This window comes from Schistocerca cancellata, chromosome 2, assembly GCF_023864275.1.
Source record: "Schistocerca cancellata isolate TAMUIC-IGC-003103 chromosome 2, iqSchCanc2.1, whole genome shotgun sequence".
NCBI classification, from domain to species: Eukaryota; Metazoa; Arthropoda; class Insecta; order Orthoptera; family Acrididae; genus Schistocerca; species Schistocerca cancellata.
Genome location: NC_064627.1, coordinates 333659139 through 333675290, shown reverse-complemented (window position 1 = coordinate 333675290; position 16152 = coordinate 333659139). Strand labels below are relative to the sequence as shown.

The window sequence follows — 16152 nt, the reverse complement described above, 5'->3', positions numbered from 1 at the left end:
GTTTACGCGGTATTAGCTTTACGTTTGCTGAAGTCGACTGAATTTTTGCCCACTGTGGGTATTGGGAACAAAAAGCGCAACAGAGGCTCAATAACACAAAAGAAGAAGAATTTGCAATCATGTGTCATCGATGTTGAGGTCAGAGACGGTTCACAAGGTCCCTCAAATATACGCAAGCGAGCTCTCTCCCAACCCCCTCCCCCTCCAACTGTACACAGTGACAAAATCTGCCACACTATTATTCTTTATAGTTTCCAAGTATTTGTAATTTAATTATTTGATTCTGATAATTAGCATGTGATGTTGAAAGAAGGCTGCAATTCGGTATTCATTTTAAACGCCTCACGCACACAATGGTACGTGAAAACAGCTACTGACTAATTGGGATATCTGAGAAGATTGCGATCTTTTACGTTTTACAGATTATGATTTTCTTAGTTTCAGACAAGATGGACGGAAATGCTTTCACTAGGTTAAATGGTTTTGAACCTCTCTTTTTTCCGCAGGATCGTGTCTGTGTTTTTCTTGCCTGTTCGACGTTTTAAGTGTACACCAAGCAGTTGTAGACTTAATTTTTTCCCGGGTAGATCGGGTGAATCTCACTGATATCCAAATTGCTTCGATATGTACTGTATATTTGTTAGTAGACGTATATGTTTATCGTCCAACGTTGTCAAATAGGAGACACTTCCTTCGTGAAATTTGAGTTAATGAGGTTACCGGTTGATCTTGTTCAGAATTTCGCAGAACATCGGAATCAGTTTAACTGACACTCTGCGACGAAGCTGTCGTCAGATGCGTAACTCTCGTTTGACATCCGTGTTCCACGGCTTATCCTGGCATTACACCGCTCATCAGCAGACTAGGCGCGGGAAAAACCGGCACTTTGACAGCTGTTAGTCAACATGTTTTCTCACCCGTAATTTGTACTCGGAAGCGTACTATTTATGTCGCAGAGTATCTAAATAATAAGTATCGAACGATGTACTCACGAAGTAAATGAATGCAGAAGAGGGAAAGAATAAGAAGATACGATGCAACAAGGAGCATTACACGGTCGTTTACGTCACTAGGTTGCGATTTGACTTTCCCGGAGATTTCGCTTCACTTGCATAATTATAATCCAAGTCCGTCTTGCTATAATTCGTTGCCTCGAATTCAAATAAAGGAAAAGGAAAGCAGAGATTGGCAGATAACAATTGAACTTCAGGGCTCTTATGGCATCCATACTATACTATAATCCTCCCGAACAGGCCATGAAGGCCCAACGGGACGACCGGCCGCCGTGTCATCCTCAGACCATAGGCGTCCCTGGATGCGGATATGGAGGGACAAGTGGTCAGCACACCGCTCTCCCGGCCGTATGTCAGTTTCCGAGACCGGAGCCGCTACTTCTCAATCATGTAGCTCCTCAGTTTGCCTCACAATGTCTGAGTGCACCCCGCTTGCCAACAGCGCTCGGCAGACCGGATGGCCATCCACCCAAGTGCTAGTCCAGCCCGACAGCGCTCAACTTCGGTGATCTGACGGGAACCGGTGTTACCACTGCGGCAAGGCCGTTGGCCCTTATGGCATGCATAACAGAGATAATTCGGAGGTTTTTTTACCGTTTTACAACTTTCTGAGTTTCTTAGCGCTGATGGGAAAACTTGCTGGATGAATAACACCTGGTGGATATACTATAAGAGCGGTGGTTGACTTTCTGAGTTTCTTAGCGCTGATGGGAAAACTTGCTGGATGAATAACACCTGGTGGATATACTATAAGAGCGGTGGTTTGTAGAGTATAAGAATTATGACTCAGTATTTTTGAAACTGTAAATACCCTATAACCTCGCAATGACATGTTTGTACTTCTTCTTGAAGAAAATAATCCCTTGTCCTTGTCCTTTCTAAACACTCCAATCTACAAGATGTTTTTATAAAACCATTTTAGCTTCTCGGATGAAATGAGCTTTTCAATTTCGAACCATGGCCCTTGCTGCAATGGGGTAACTTGCATGCCTCAAAGATACGGATTGCCGTACCTACTGAGAGGCGAGACAGAGGGCAGCAGCCTTTTCAGTAGTTGCAGATTCAACAGTCTGTTTGATTGACTGATCTGGCCGTGTAAATTCAGCCAACATGGCCTTGCTGTGCTGGGTCTACGGACGACTGAAAGCAAGGGGAAACTACAGTCGTTATTTTTCCCGCGGGCGTGCAGCTCTACTGTGTGGTTAAAGAATGGTGGCATTGGGTAAAATATTCTTGAGGTAAAATAGTTCCTCACTGGGATCTCCGGATCGGGACTACTCAGGAGGATGTGTCATCAGGAAAAACAAAACTGTCAGTCTACGTGTCGGAGCATGGAATGTTAGATCCCTTAATCGCGCAAATATTTCAGAAGATTTAAGAAGCGGAATAGATAGGTTGAAGTTGGATGTAGCGGGAATTAGTAACGTTCGGTGGCCGGTTGAACAGGACTTCTGGTCAGATGAGTTTGGGTTATAATTACAAAACCAGGGGTAATTCAGGGGTAGGTTTAATAATAAATAAGAAAATAGGAATTCGGGCAAGCTATTAAGGGCAGCATAGTGAACGCATTATCGTGGCCAAGATAGACACGAAGCCGAAACCCACAACAAGAGTACAACTTCAAATGCCGACTAGCTTCGCAAATGATCAAGAGATTCAAGACATATTCGATGTGATAGCAGCGCGGAGTGGCCGCGCGGTTAGAGGCGCCATGTCATGGACTGCGCGGCCCCTCTCGCCAGAGGTTCGAGTCGTCCCACGGGAATGGATGTGTGTGTTGTTATTAGCATAAATTAGTTTAAGTTAGTTTAAGTAGTGAGTAAGTCTAGGGACCGATGACCTCAGCAGTTTGTTCCCTTAGGGATTCAAATGCATATGAACATTTTATGATTTGATAAAATAAATTATTCATATAGTTAAAGATGGAGAAAAATTTAATTTTGATGGGGAACTGGAATTCAATATCATGGACTGCAAGAAAAGGAAAAGGGTATGACAACATGAACGAGGGAAAACAATGAGAGAGGATGGTATCTAGTAGGAATTTGCAGACGGCATAATTTAATCATCGCATATATCTGGTTTAAAAGTCATGAAAGAAGGTTGTATACGTGCAAGAGGATGCTGTAAGGATTCAGGCAGTCGACGGGAAGTAGTGGTTGAGAACTGAGTGAAACAGCGTTGTAGCCTACCAAGACATTGTTCACCCTGTACATTAAACAAGCAGTAAGAAATCCCAAAGAAAAAATAGGAGAAGGAATTAAAGTTCAAAGAGATTTTTTCGACGACGTTGTAATGGTGTCACAGACAGCAAAGGACTTGCAGGGCAGTTAAAGGGAATGAACAGTGTGTTAAATGAAGGATTTAAAATGAACTTAAACAGAAGCAAAAAGGAAGTGTCATAGAATGTAATCGAATTAAATCAGGCGATGCCGAGGGAATTGGATTAGGAAACGAGACACCAAAAGTAGCAAAAGAGTTTTGCTATTTGGGCAGTAAAATAACTGTTGATAGCGGTAACAGAAAGAATATAAAATGCGCACTGAAATGGCAAAAAGAAGCTTTTCTGAAGGAGAGAAATTTGTTAACATAGAATATAGATTTAAGTGTTAACAAGTCTTTTCTGAAGGTCACAGTTGTAGCTTTGTATGGAAGTGAAACGTGGACGATAAACAGTCCAGTGAAGAAGAGAGCAGAAGCTTTTGAATTGTGCTGTAACAGAGGAATGCTGAAGATTTGATCGCTAGATCATGTAACGAATGAGGAGGTACTGAATATTACTAGGAAGAAAATAAATTTGTGGCATAAAGGAAGGGATCGGGTGATAGGACGCATTCCTAGACATCGAGGGGTCACCAGTATAATACTGGAGGAAACTGCGGGGGTAAAACTGTAGAGGGAAACCATGAGACGAATATAGTAAGAAGGTTCAAAAGGATGTACGTTACAGTAGTTATTTGGAGATGAAAAGCAGTGCGCAGAATAGAGTAGCGTCCAGAGCTGCACCAAACCAGTCTTCGGACTGGAGACCTCAACAACGACGGCGAAAAAGAAAGGAAAGAGAGAGAGAGAGAGAGAGAGAGAGAGGGAGAGAGGGAGAGAGAGGGAGGGAGGGAGGGAGGGAGGGAGAAAGAGAGAAACGGAGAGAAGTGAGATAGAGAGAAACACTTTCTTGTGGGTCACCAGAAGACTGGTTTGATACGAGACACAATAATTTCGTTTTACTTCCTATGACAATCTGTTCATCTTATAATAGCATAATAGCACTTACATCACACTAATTCAATTATTTGTTAGATTTATTCCAGTCTTCCCCAAACGTTAACCTGACTCAATGAAGGGCGTGAGGGAATCCCAATCTACCTGAATTGGCAGCCACTTCAAGAAGACGCCAGCTATTCCGCAAAAAAATACTTACAGTATAACAAAAAAATTAGAGTAATTGCAACCCTCACACAGGCATTTCACCAGTCGTTCTTCCCGCGAATTTGACGGGTAGAAACCCAAAAGCACCTTTTACACCACAGCGAATGGAAGCGAACACAAGCGAATGCGTATATAGACACAGTTCGCCGGTGTTCACTACCATTCGCTTGTATCTCTGAACAAGCGTTCACACTAGAGGCAACGGAAGCGAACATGAGATGATAAACATAGCCTATGAGTACTGCGTTATGTTTGGTAGCGCTAATAAGATATAATGAAATATCGTTAGAGCCACGATGCAAAACTCTGATCTTCAGATTATTTTCTGTGGGAGCGCACTGTTTTTGGCGAAGCAAAGGAAAGAATTTAGGTATCTCCACTTATACGTAAACAGCAAATGCGTTCAAATGATGCACTTAACACTGAATTGCAACTCCAGCTTTCCTTAGCATTAGTTCAAAACTTTGTACATACGTCGGTTGACGCTTCCTGCTGGCTCCTCATTAAAATTAAGGAGGAATTTTAGTGGCAGAACACTAATTGCCGACGACCAACGTAACCTGAAGAAAGGTTAGATTCTTACACCATGGCTATTAGCAACCAGAGACACTTGCGTTAGTGACTTCTTCCGCATTTCAAGAGAATCTGTATGTTAGGTAGTTACTGATTTTTGCAGTGTCATATGCGAAGCACTTCAAGGATTTTATTAAAGTACGTATAAGCAAGATAATGCCAATAAAATTTGATTAATGAGTTATGAAAAGCCGGCCGTTGTGGCAGAGCGGTTCTAGGCGCTTCAGTCCGGAACCACGCTGCTGCTACGGTCGCAGGTTCGAATCCTGCCTCGGGCATCGATGTGTGTGGTGCCCTTAGGTTGGTAAGGATTAAGTAGTTCTAAGTCTAGGGGACTGATGATCTCAGATGTTAAGTCCCATAGTGCTCAGAGCCATTTGAACCTTTTTTTTTTTTTTTTTTTTTGGTTATGAAATATGCATATGTCCTGTGATGCAGGCTACTCGATAAAGTGTGCTGCAGAGTTTGTCAGAAGGAAGATAGCGTGATCCCTGATAAATCTGTATCATAACACTGATACATCAGCGATTTAATGACAGATACAATGAATGTAAGAAACGAGAATAATCAGGCTTTAATTTTGATCAGTATAATAGTACAAATAATCAGGCTTTAATTTTCATCAGATTGATAGTACATATATATTCTCCCTTTTTATTTTCAAGGAAATTTACTGGCTATTGTTTTTTTACCACAACTAATTACTAAGCTTCTACTTGGTTACTTATTTCCCGTGTGATACGAACAACTATGACTTTACCACCTTCCTCACGTTTCCAACAGGACCTCTGAATTCTTCGGCAGTTTTCTGCCAACATATTTCTTTTCCTTCGGCATATCAGAAGAGACGCAGACAGGTGTTTTCACATTACAAGAGGGGCAAGAAAGATATGTCTGTACAGCGTGGCGTATTGAGGTTATTCTGTGCTGGCGATTGTTTCCTCTAATCGAATGTCGTATTGCCACATCGGTCTCGTTATCTTTACGCTGTGAGTGAGACTGATTTTGTATTTGCCATACGAAAAATTATTTTGTAATTGCAAAATTTTCATAGGTAGTATTGCAGTGAATAAATTCTAGCGGTTGACAGTGCTCGTAGATTAAGATTTAATCGAGTCCTAATGTAAATAAGCTTTAATTAAGCCAAAGAGTTGTTTTCTTATTTTTTCTTGTTCTAAGTGGTTATTTGTGGAAGCTATTCTCGTTTGTCATTTTAGTGCCCGGGGCCCTTGGCGACATATTGCGAACTACTGTTGTTGTTGGCCAGTTTTTCTTACTGGGCCGAAGTATAATTTAGATTTTGTTACATTGTGCTTAACGTATTTTACGTTGTTATTCTCTGATTTCAGGTCTTACCTTCAAGAACTGGAATTGGTCTGCACGTTCAGGTCAGTTGTACTACTCATTGTCAATTGTCAAAGATATTTTATGTTGAATAAATTGTTTTTAAAACTGAGTCCACGTCTCTACAATTCCTACTCTGTACAACCCACAGTCAGAATCCCACTCCACTCAAATCCTACGCACGGGGTCTCGGGTTCGATTCCCGGCGGGGTCAGGGATTTTCATCTGCCACGAGATGACTGGGTGTTTGTGTTGTCCTCATCATTTCATCATCAATCTTGAATGTGGCGAGTTTGGACTGAGCAAAGGTTGGGAATTCGTACGGGCGCTGATAACCGCGCAGTTGAGCGCCCCACAAACCAAACATCATCATCATCATCATCATCAAATCCTACGCTACACTGCTGCAAAGAAAAAATTCTTTTAAGGCGGTCCTAAATTAGTCTAGTGAAATATACGTTTTATCGTTTTTCTTAAAAGAGACTGTAAAACATGAAGAGTAAACCGTATACCAGCAGTAGTCCTTTCCCAACTTTCCTGTCTCTCGTGCCACCCTGCCCCGCGCTGGCTGCTACAGAAATACGGCAGCGCTACTCAGTCGGTGCTGGAGTACTGTCGCTGTTAATACATACCGCTAAACCGATATCGCGCTAGACCTATTTGGGACAGCTCTATCGAGTGGGTTCACAAAATTCAACTTTAAACATCATTTTGCTTGTAGTGGGAAACAAACTAACGCTTACCGTTGACTCTGGGTGTCACATGAAAAATAGGATAAGCAATATTTGCTTGGGCCGATTCCATCTGCATAATGCAAAAATGAAATTGCAAATATCTCCAGGAACACCAAAGAAAATGAACCTGACTTCAAGAAGAATATAATAATTCAAATTCCGACAAAAGGTATATGCCCACAGGTGTGAATATTACTGACTAATAAGTTTAATAAGTCATTGATGATAATAATGAGCCTAACCCTTCACAGAAGAATAGCAAGTTTCTTTAGAGTGTACAGCGGCGCGGGATTAGCCGCGCGGTCTATGGCGCTGCAGTCATGAACTGTGCGGCCGGCCCCGGAGGAGGTTCGAGTCCTCACTCGAGCATGGGTGTCTGTGTTTGTCCTTAGGATAATTTAGGTTAAGTAGTGTGTAAGGTTAGGGACTGATGACCTTAGCAGTTAAGTCCCATAAGATTTCACACACATTTCAACATTTGTAGAGTGTACTCCACAAAAGAGGATAGAACCTAAAGAAATGACGAAGATTATTTACTATAATAGTTAATTATACTGCATTTTTCTTTTGATAGCGCTTTCATAAGCGCTTCGTACTTCTAAAATATGACTATGCTTTACCCTGTAAGAATAATGTTATTGGGTGTTGTGTGATGTCCTTAGGTTAGTTAGATTTAAGTAGTTCTAAGTTCTAGGGGACTGATGACCATAGATGTTAAGTCCCATGGTGCTCAGAGCCATTTGAACCATTTGAATAAGCCGGCCGAAGTGGCCGTGCGGTTAAAGGCGCTGCAGTCTGGAATCGCAAGACCGCTACGATCGCAGGTTCGAATCCTGCCTCGGGCATGGATGTTTGTGATGTCCTTAGGTTAGTTAGGTTTAACTAGTTCTAAGTTCTAGGGGACTAATGACCTCAGCAGTTGAGTCCCATAGTGCTCAGAGCCATTTGAACCATTTGAATAATGTTAATACACACTGCCGGAAAAAAATGTGCAACATCCTCAACAAGTGTTCGGTGTCACCAGTGTGTCAGTGTATAACAAGCCTATGTGCTCTCTGAGCGGCTGTAGTGTTAGTGTTTCATTTGTCACGGTCGTCGGCAATCAGATAGCGCTCGAGTACACCTTCTGATTTGAGTCTGCAGGCAAACTGTGCTGAGTTCAGATCTGAGACCTGTTTGCAACATTCATTCTAGGCTATAACCATAACACCCCCTCGAGCACGGTGAACAGCTTGTTTGCAACATTCTTTCTAGGTTATAACCGTAACACCCCCCCCCCTCCCCCAGCACAGTGAACAGCTTGTTTGAAACATTCGTTCTAAGTTATAACCATAACCTCCCTTCGAGCATGGTAAACAGCTCGCTTGCACCATTGGTTCTAGGTTGTAACCATAACCTTCTTGGAGCACGGTGAACAGCTTGTTTGCAACGTTCATTCTAGGTTATAACCATAACCCCCCTTCAAGCACTGTGAACGGCTTGTTGAGGAGGTGTTGAACAGCTTCAGCCATTTGAACGATGTTGTTCTGCGGGTCTGTGGGAAGCTGGATGGACGTGTCGATGTATTGCTGTACATGTTGGGAACAATCTATCGCTGGTTTGTCGCTGCTTTCAGCAGTGGTCTGTGGATTATTCTCACATCCGTAGCCCAGGTTTTGGTTCAAATGGCTCTGAGCACTATGGGACTCAACTTCTGAGGTCATTGGTCCCCTAGAACTTAGAACTAATTAAACCTAACTAACCTAAGGACATCACACACATCCATGCCCGAGTCAGGATTCGAACCTGCGACCAGGTTTTGGAAGACTGCGTAGTTCAGAGGGGCGTCAGGATCGACGCATTGTGCGAGCAATGGTGCCTAGTCGAACATCAGGGCACATGTCGCACCTGCTGTGTCATCAGGGACCACTGGGAAGCGTCTCCAGACTACCACTGTCACCTCGACACCGCCAAGCGTAGTTACTTCAGTGTCGTAAAAGTCTTCACTGGAGAGCTGAATGGCGCTCTGTTGTCTCCTGTGATGAGAGTAGTTTCAGTCTGTATGCGAGCGATGGACGTACACGTATATGGTGTAGATCCGGTGACCCGCCTGTTCCTGGGTCCATATGCCCACGATACACAGGTCCCATCGCAGGCTTCGTGGTGAGTGGGGACTTCAGTTATAACTAGCGATCACGTTTCGTGTTTCTCGAGGTTACGGTAACCGGTACCTGCTACATTGCAAAGGCTTTTATCCCCGTGTCACTGCCATTTCTTCAACAGGAAGGTGATGTGCTTTTTCAGCAGGACCTTGCCACGTCCCCATACAGCTGTTGCGACGCAACCTGCTCTTCGTGGTGTACAACAACTGCCCTGACCAGCCAGATCACCAGATATCTCGCCAACTGAACAAGTATAGGACATGGTGAAGCGGGACCTTATTCTCCAGGGCCTCCTAGAACCATTGCCGAGTTGCAAAGAAAGGCGCAAGATGCTTGGGACAGTCTAAGGCAGGATGCCGTTCGGCACCTTCGCTGATTGTTTGCGTGCGAGAATACGCGCATTCGTTGCTGCCAGAGGAGGGTACACTGTGTATTGATGCCAGCGTTTGGGCAGCCTTTACTGTGACATGTGTGTTTCATTTGGTCTGGATCTGTTATCATAATATTCCTACAATGAACTATCTGTCATCTCACTGGTTAATAAAATGAGTTTGTCCTTCAGGGTGCTAATTTTTTTTTTTTTCCGGGAGTGTGCGATGCCTATTTAGAGAAAAGGTACATCTCTGATAAGATCGTTTACTGGAGCAGAGATATAAATATCAAATTAAATAGCTGCTATCCTTAGTACCTTTACTCGCTGGTCGCCGATGAGTTCGTACGTGATGGCTTTTATACTTTGTTCTTTCATACTGAAACCTTTAGACATAAAGACATATCTTGTCGGAGAAAACACATATTATTCAATGCAGAAAATTATAATAAAGGTGAGCATTGCTATAAAGACGACTAGTTTATTATTTCGAAAACTATCTACCGATAATATTTACCATTAATGTGCATGAGTTAAAATTAATTTAGAGTGCCTGAGATTCAATTTGTTCCAGAATAGTTAAAAATTCATTTTTGGGTTACAACAAAGACAGACATAGGGTTTACCCACTCACTGTGTTATCTCCTTTCTAAAATATAAATTGAATCCACCAAAGATTATTATCACTATTACAAATTTTGAAATTCATAATTTTACTGGTTGCAGTTTGTTTGGCCTATGTTTCTTGATATTTGTTGAAATTCAAGCACTTAAGTTCCAGTTCATGGAACGAGCTGAAACAATAAGAAGCTATTTTACTTTCAAAGTAGCACATTCCCTTCAATTAGTCTACCACATGATCCCGAATTTCGTCCTCAACGTTTGTCGCTAACGTCAGTACCGCTACTCCCTGTACTACGTCAGCTGTTTCCCTATGCTTGCAACTCAAAGTTGTAACATGTTAGGGTTCTAAAGCAGTTGTCTATTTTTTCCTTGCCTTTAGGAAAAAGCAGGATTAATTTCATTCTAGATTTCTTTTCTTCAGCCATACAGTTCTTGTGTATTTTAGAAATAATTAAAAATGGTAAAAATAGAACCAAAACACTTTTCGAAGTTTCTTTGTGGTATCGTATGTGACGAGTCGTTCGATCTGGCACTGGTTTCTGTGATCGAATGTCCTTCCTGACACCAGTCGCCATTTTAAGCCGAAGAGGGCCAACGCTGTTTTCACCACCTGTCTGCGAACGACAAAATTCTAATCCATGTGCTTCAGCAACAGTTTACTTGTTGTAGTTTTGGGACAGTTTTTCGATACAGCTGAGGCATTCGCTTCAGCGTAAGGAGTAGAAAAGGGACCAGCTGGCTTCCGCGCCAGTATTCGTCAATCCAGCTCGCAGATGATTTGGTGTATATTTTAATCATTTTTCCTCACAAGCTAGCATGAAACATCTCACGCTACTTGCGCAGATATGGCAAAGTACGGGTACGTGCATTCTTAGAATTTATCAAATAAAATGTGATGATAATGCAATAAATTGTTTTCTACATAACGTAAGTGTTTTGGTCTTGCTAATTTCGAAGTGCTTTTGATGTAATTATTGATAATGATTGTGGAGCCTTGATTTAAATGACTTGCATTAGAGATCGTTGTTGCGCAGTTTCTTGGCGCTGAGTGAAAGTCGGAAAGCAAATCAGACAAGGTTACAGCAACAACATGGTACAGGAGAATGAAGATTGATGCCGTCTATAAATGAATAGTGGAATTTGGGTTTCAGGGATGAGTGGTGTGCCTATATGAAGGAGTTTATGAGGTTATGGAGCATTCATTCGTGCAGAAGGTAGGATATAAAAGGAGCACAGGCAGTAAGGGTGGAAATGTGGTAGGGTTATACACAGATGATAACGCAGAGATAGCATGTACCTGTTACCTCTAGAAATGATACGAAGTATGTGTAGGCAAAGCTTGGAAGAACGCGAAGATGGAAGGGAATTTATATTATTAAAGGTGCTTTAGTGGCTCAGGGAAAAAAGGAAGGAAGACGGTTTAAGGTTTATTTGAAGATGAGGTCATTAAGGCAGAATTCCACGAGGCGAATCTAGGCGACATGTTGCCTAAAGTCCCATGCTGCATGTTGTCTAGTGTTGCCAAGTCTCGGTGCGTGACATGAAATTAGAGTACAAAATTTTTGTTACCCGGAATGTGTTTGTGGCATACGTCTCAGTCGATTACAGTGAAAAAAGTACATCATGTCTTTGTAAAACGATAGCATCAGTTACGGTATTGGTCATAACCTCCAATTATGGAAGGAAAAGAAGAAGAGAATTATTTGTTGGAATTTCTCAATGACAGTTTTAAGAAACTAGTAGGTGATAGTTTACAAAATTTTAGGTGCTTGATGCCTAAGGGCATGCCAGTTAAAGTAAAATACGATACCAGCTATAGTGATGAAAACCGGCTGTTGTCGGAACTGTTACTGACTTTGAGATATATGACTACAGTTGGCAGTTATCCTTCATTGATGTTTGTGTTCCGGAACTCCGAACCTATCATTTCTACTACAAGTATGCAGAACTGTAATATGTCTTCTGTATGATTTTGCACTGGGAAATAGGAAAGTAGTGTTATAACAATGTGTTAGAGATAGTTAGTCATAACATTTCCTCACTTTTTTAGGCGATGTATCACCTTTCTTTGACAGAAGTTCTTTTACGTTGACGAAGGAATTTTGTCAGTAAATCGTATGGTTCCAAAACGCTACGACCTTTTTTCACTGGAAAGCAGCCCTAGTTTATCGTTTCTTAATCATCTTTCTAGCCCCCATTTTAAATGTGTCACAACTCATACGACTTATGATAACAGTCAACAAATGAAGTGCTTTCAGCGTCACTTGCAACAAGTCACACGGATGCATTGACTCACATGTAGCTAGCACGAAGTGCAACACGCCCTTTTTTATCAACAGCATTTGGATAGAAACTATGTGCTAGCTGCGTCACGCGTGCGGCATTTAGGTTTGTGTCAGACTGGACGAGCTGTTTTGCCCGTACGTTATCTACGTGGAAATGCACCTTCACAACACAATCTCGCCTAGGACAAAGATCGGGAAGGAATTCAGCAGTACCGTTGCAAATGAAACCATCATGGTACTCGCTTCACTCGGTGTAGGAAAACCACTGAGGTGACAAAAGTCGTGGAATGGCTCCTAATATCGCGACGGACTTACTTTTGCTCGGCGTAGTGAAGCAACTCGACGTGTGATGGACTCAATAAGTCGATGGAAGTCCCCCACAGAAATGTTGAGTCATGCCGCCTCTACAGACGTCCACAATTGCGGAAGCGCACCGGTCCAGGATTTTGAGCACGAACTGACCTCACGAGTACGTCCCATTAATGTTCAATTGGATTCACGTCGTGCGATGTGGTTGGCCAAATCGTTCGCTCCAGCTGTACAGAACGTTATTCAAAGCAACCGCGAATAATTGTGGCCTGGTGAGATGGCGCATTGTCATCTATAAGAATTACACTGTTGTTTGGGACCATGAAGTACATGAATGGCTGCAAATGGTCTCCAGTTAGCCAAATGTAACCATTTCCAGTCAATGATCGGTTCATTTGGACCAGAGGGCCCAGTCCATTCTATGTGAACACAGCCCACACTATTATGCAGCCACCATACCAGCTGCGTGCACAGTGGAATGTTGACAACTTGGATCCATGGCTTCGCAGGGTCTGCGGCACACTCGAACGCTACTATCACCTCTTACCAACTGAAATCGGGAGTCATCTGACGATTCCACGTTTTTCGAATGGGCTAGGCTCCAACCGATAGAGTCGCGAGCCCAGCAGAGGCTCTGTAGCCGATGTTGTGCTGTTAGCAAAAACACTCGCATCTGTCTGCTGTCATAGCCCATTACCGCCAAAATTCGCCGCTCTGTCCAGACCTGTCATAAGTTCGTCGTACATCCCACATTGATTTCTGCGGTTATTTCACGTATTGTTGCTTGTCTGTTAGCACTGACAACCCTACGCAAACGCTGCTGCTCTCGGTCGTCAAGTGAAGGCCGTCGGCCACTGGGTTGCCCGTCGTGAGAGGTAATGCCTGAAATTTGGAATTCTCGATATGCTTTCGACACTGTGGATATCGAAAAATTGAATTCCGTAACGATGTCCGAAATCGAATGTCCCATGGGCTATTACAAATGATTGAAGCGATTTCATAAATTCACAGTAGCTCCATTCATTGACATATGGTCACGACACACTACAGATACGTAGAAAAACTCAAAGTTTTGTTTGGCTGAAGCCGCACTTCAGGTTTCTGCCGCCAGAGCGCTCGAGAGCGCAGTGAGACAAAATGGCGACAGGAGCCGAGAAAGCGTATGTCGTGCTTCAAATGCACTCACATCAGTCAGTCATAACAGTGCAACGACACTTCAGGTCGAAGTTCAACAAAGATCCACCAACTGCTAACTCCATTCGGCGATGGTATGCGCAGTTTAAAGCTTCTGGATGCCTCTGTAAGGGGAAATCAACGGGTCGGCCTGCAGTGAGCGAAGAAACGGTTGAACGCGTGCGGGCAAGTTTCACGCGTAGCCCACGGAAGTCGACGAATAAAGCAAGCAGGGAGCTAAACGTACCACAGCCGACGGTTTGGAAAATCTTACGGAAAAGGCTAAAGCAGAAGCCTTACCGTTTACAATTGCTACAAACCCTGACACCCGATGATAAAGTCAAACGCTTCGAATTTTCGGCGCGGTTGCAACAGCTCATGGAAGAGGATGCGTTCAGTGCGAAACTTGTTTTCAGTGATGAAGCAACATTTTTTCTTAATGGTGAAGTGAACAGACACAATGTGCGAATCTGGGCGGTAGAGAATCCTCACGCATTCGTGCAGCAAATTCGCAATTCACCAAAAGTTAACGTGTTTTGTGCAATCTCACGGTTTAAAGTTTACGGCCCCTTTTTCTTCTAAGAAAAAAGCGTTACAGGACACGTGTATCTGGACATGCTGGAAAATTGGTTCATTCCACAATTGGAGACCGACAGCACCGACTTCATCTTTCAACAGGATGGTGCTCCACCGCACTTCCATCATGATGTTCGGCATTTCTTAAACAGGAGATTGGAAAACCGATGGATCGGTCGTGGTGGAGATCATGATCAGCAATTCATGTCATGGCCTCCACGCTCTCCCGACTTAACCCCATGCAATTTATTTCTGTGGGGTTATGTGAAAGATTCAGTGTTTAAACCTCCTCTACCAAGAAACGTGCCAGAACTGCGAGCTCGCATCAACGATGCTTTCGAACTCATTGATGGGGACATGCAGCGCCGAGTGTGGGAGGAACTTGATTATCGGCTTGATGTCTGCCGAATCACTAAAGGGGCAGATATCGAACATTTGTGAATGCCTAAAAAAACGTTTTGAGTTTTTGTATGTGTGTGCAAAGCATTGTGAAAATATCTCAAATAATAAAGTTATTGTAGAGCTGTGAAATCGCTTCAATCATTTGTAATAACCCTGTAAGTTCGTCGTACATCCCACACTGATTTCTGCGGTTATTTCACGTATTGTTGCTTGTCTGTTAGCACTGACAACCCTACGCAAACGCCGCTGCTCTCGGTCGTCAAGTGAAGGCCGTCGGCCACTGGGTTGCCCGTCGTGAGAGGTAATCCCTGAAATTTGGTATTCTCGGTATACTTTCGACACTGTGGATATCGAAAAATTGAATTCCGTAACGACTTCCGAAATCGAATGTCCCATGTCTATAGATCTAACTACCATTTTGTATTAAAAGTCAGCTTAATTCCCGTTGTGCGGCCAAATCAAGTCGGAATCCTTTTCACACGAATCACCTGAGTACAAGTGACAACCCCGCCAATGCACTACTCTTTTATACCTTATGTACGGGGCTCTGCTGCCGCAGGTGGCCGAAACGGGATCTGAAACTCGACTCTCCCGGGTGCAAACACCGTACTGGCTCGGGGTTGATGAGCGAGAGAGGCCATAAGTTTCTGTTGCCCACTTTTAAGAAGATCTAGGTTCGACGGGAATGTTTTAGGAATTTGAGTCGAGGGAACTTGTACAATGACAGGCGATTCGTGATGCCAAGATTAATCTGTATAATCTGTTGGTGGTGTGTTGTTTTATATAACAACCACGGCCTCCAGACACGCCTATGTTTGGGTAGCCTTTACTGTGACATGTGTGTTTCATTTGGTTGCGTTTGTTATCACATAGGCCTACAATGATAAACTACTTGATACACTGGACGAATAAGAGAGATTCTGGTAGGAGAACTGCATTATACGCACCTTAGCTTTTTGGCTAATCGCATGAACACCACATCACGTCGTCCTAAGCGTTCAGTTCCTAGAAAGGAAAAAAAATAGTGTAACTTGTTTCGAACGATAAATTAAATAACACCGGATGTCATGAACTGCTCATTTGGCAAGGACCCCTGACGCCGACGTAAGCAGATAACGCGTGGGACGTTAACGTTGGGCGCGGCACGTCGTCGGCTCACTATTAGCGGCGTGCGGACGAAGG

The 16152-nt window shown here is 43.1% G+C and overlaps 1 pseudogene; it reads right to left on the bottom strand.

Annotated features, from left to right (window-relative positions):
• Positions 1–1446: 1446 nt before the first annotated feature.
• LOC126163736 (5S ribosomal RNA) lies at positions 1447–1564 on the bottom strand (annotated as a pseudogene).
• Between the last annotated feature and the right edge of the window lie 14588 nt (positions 1565–16152).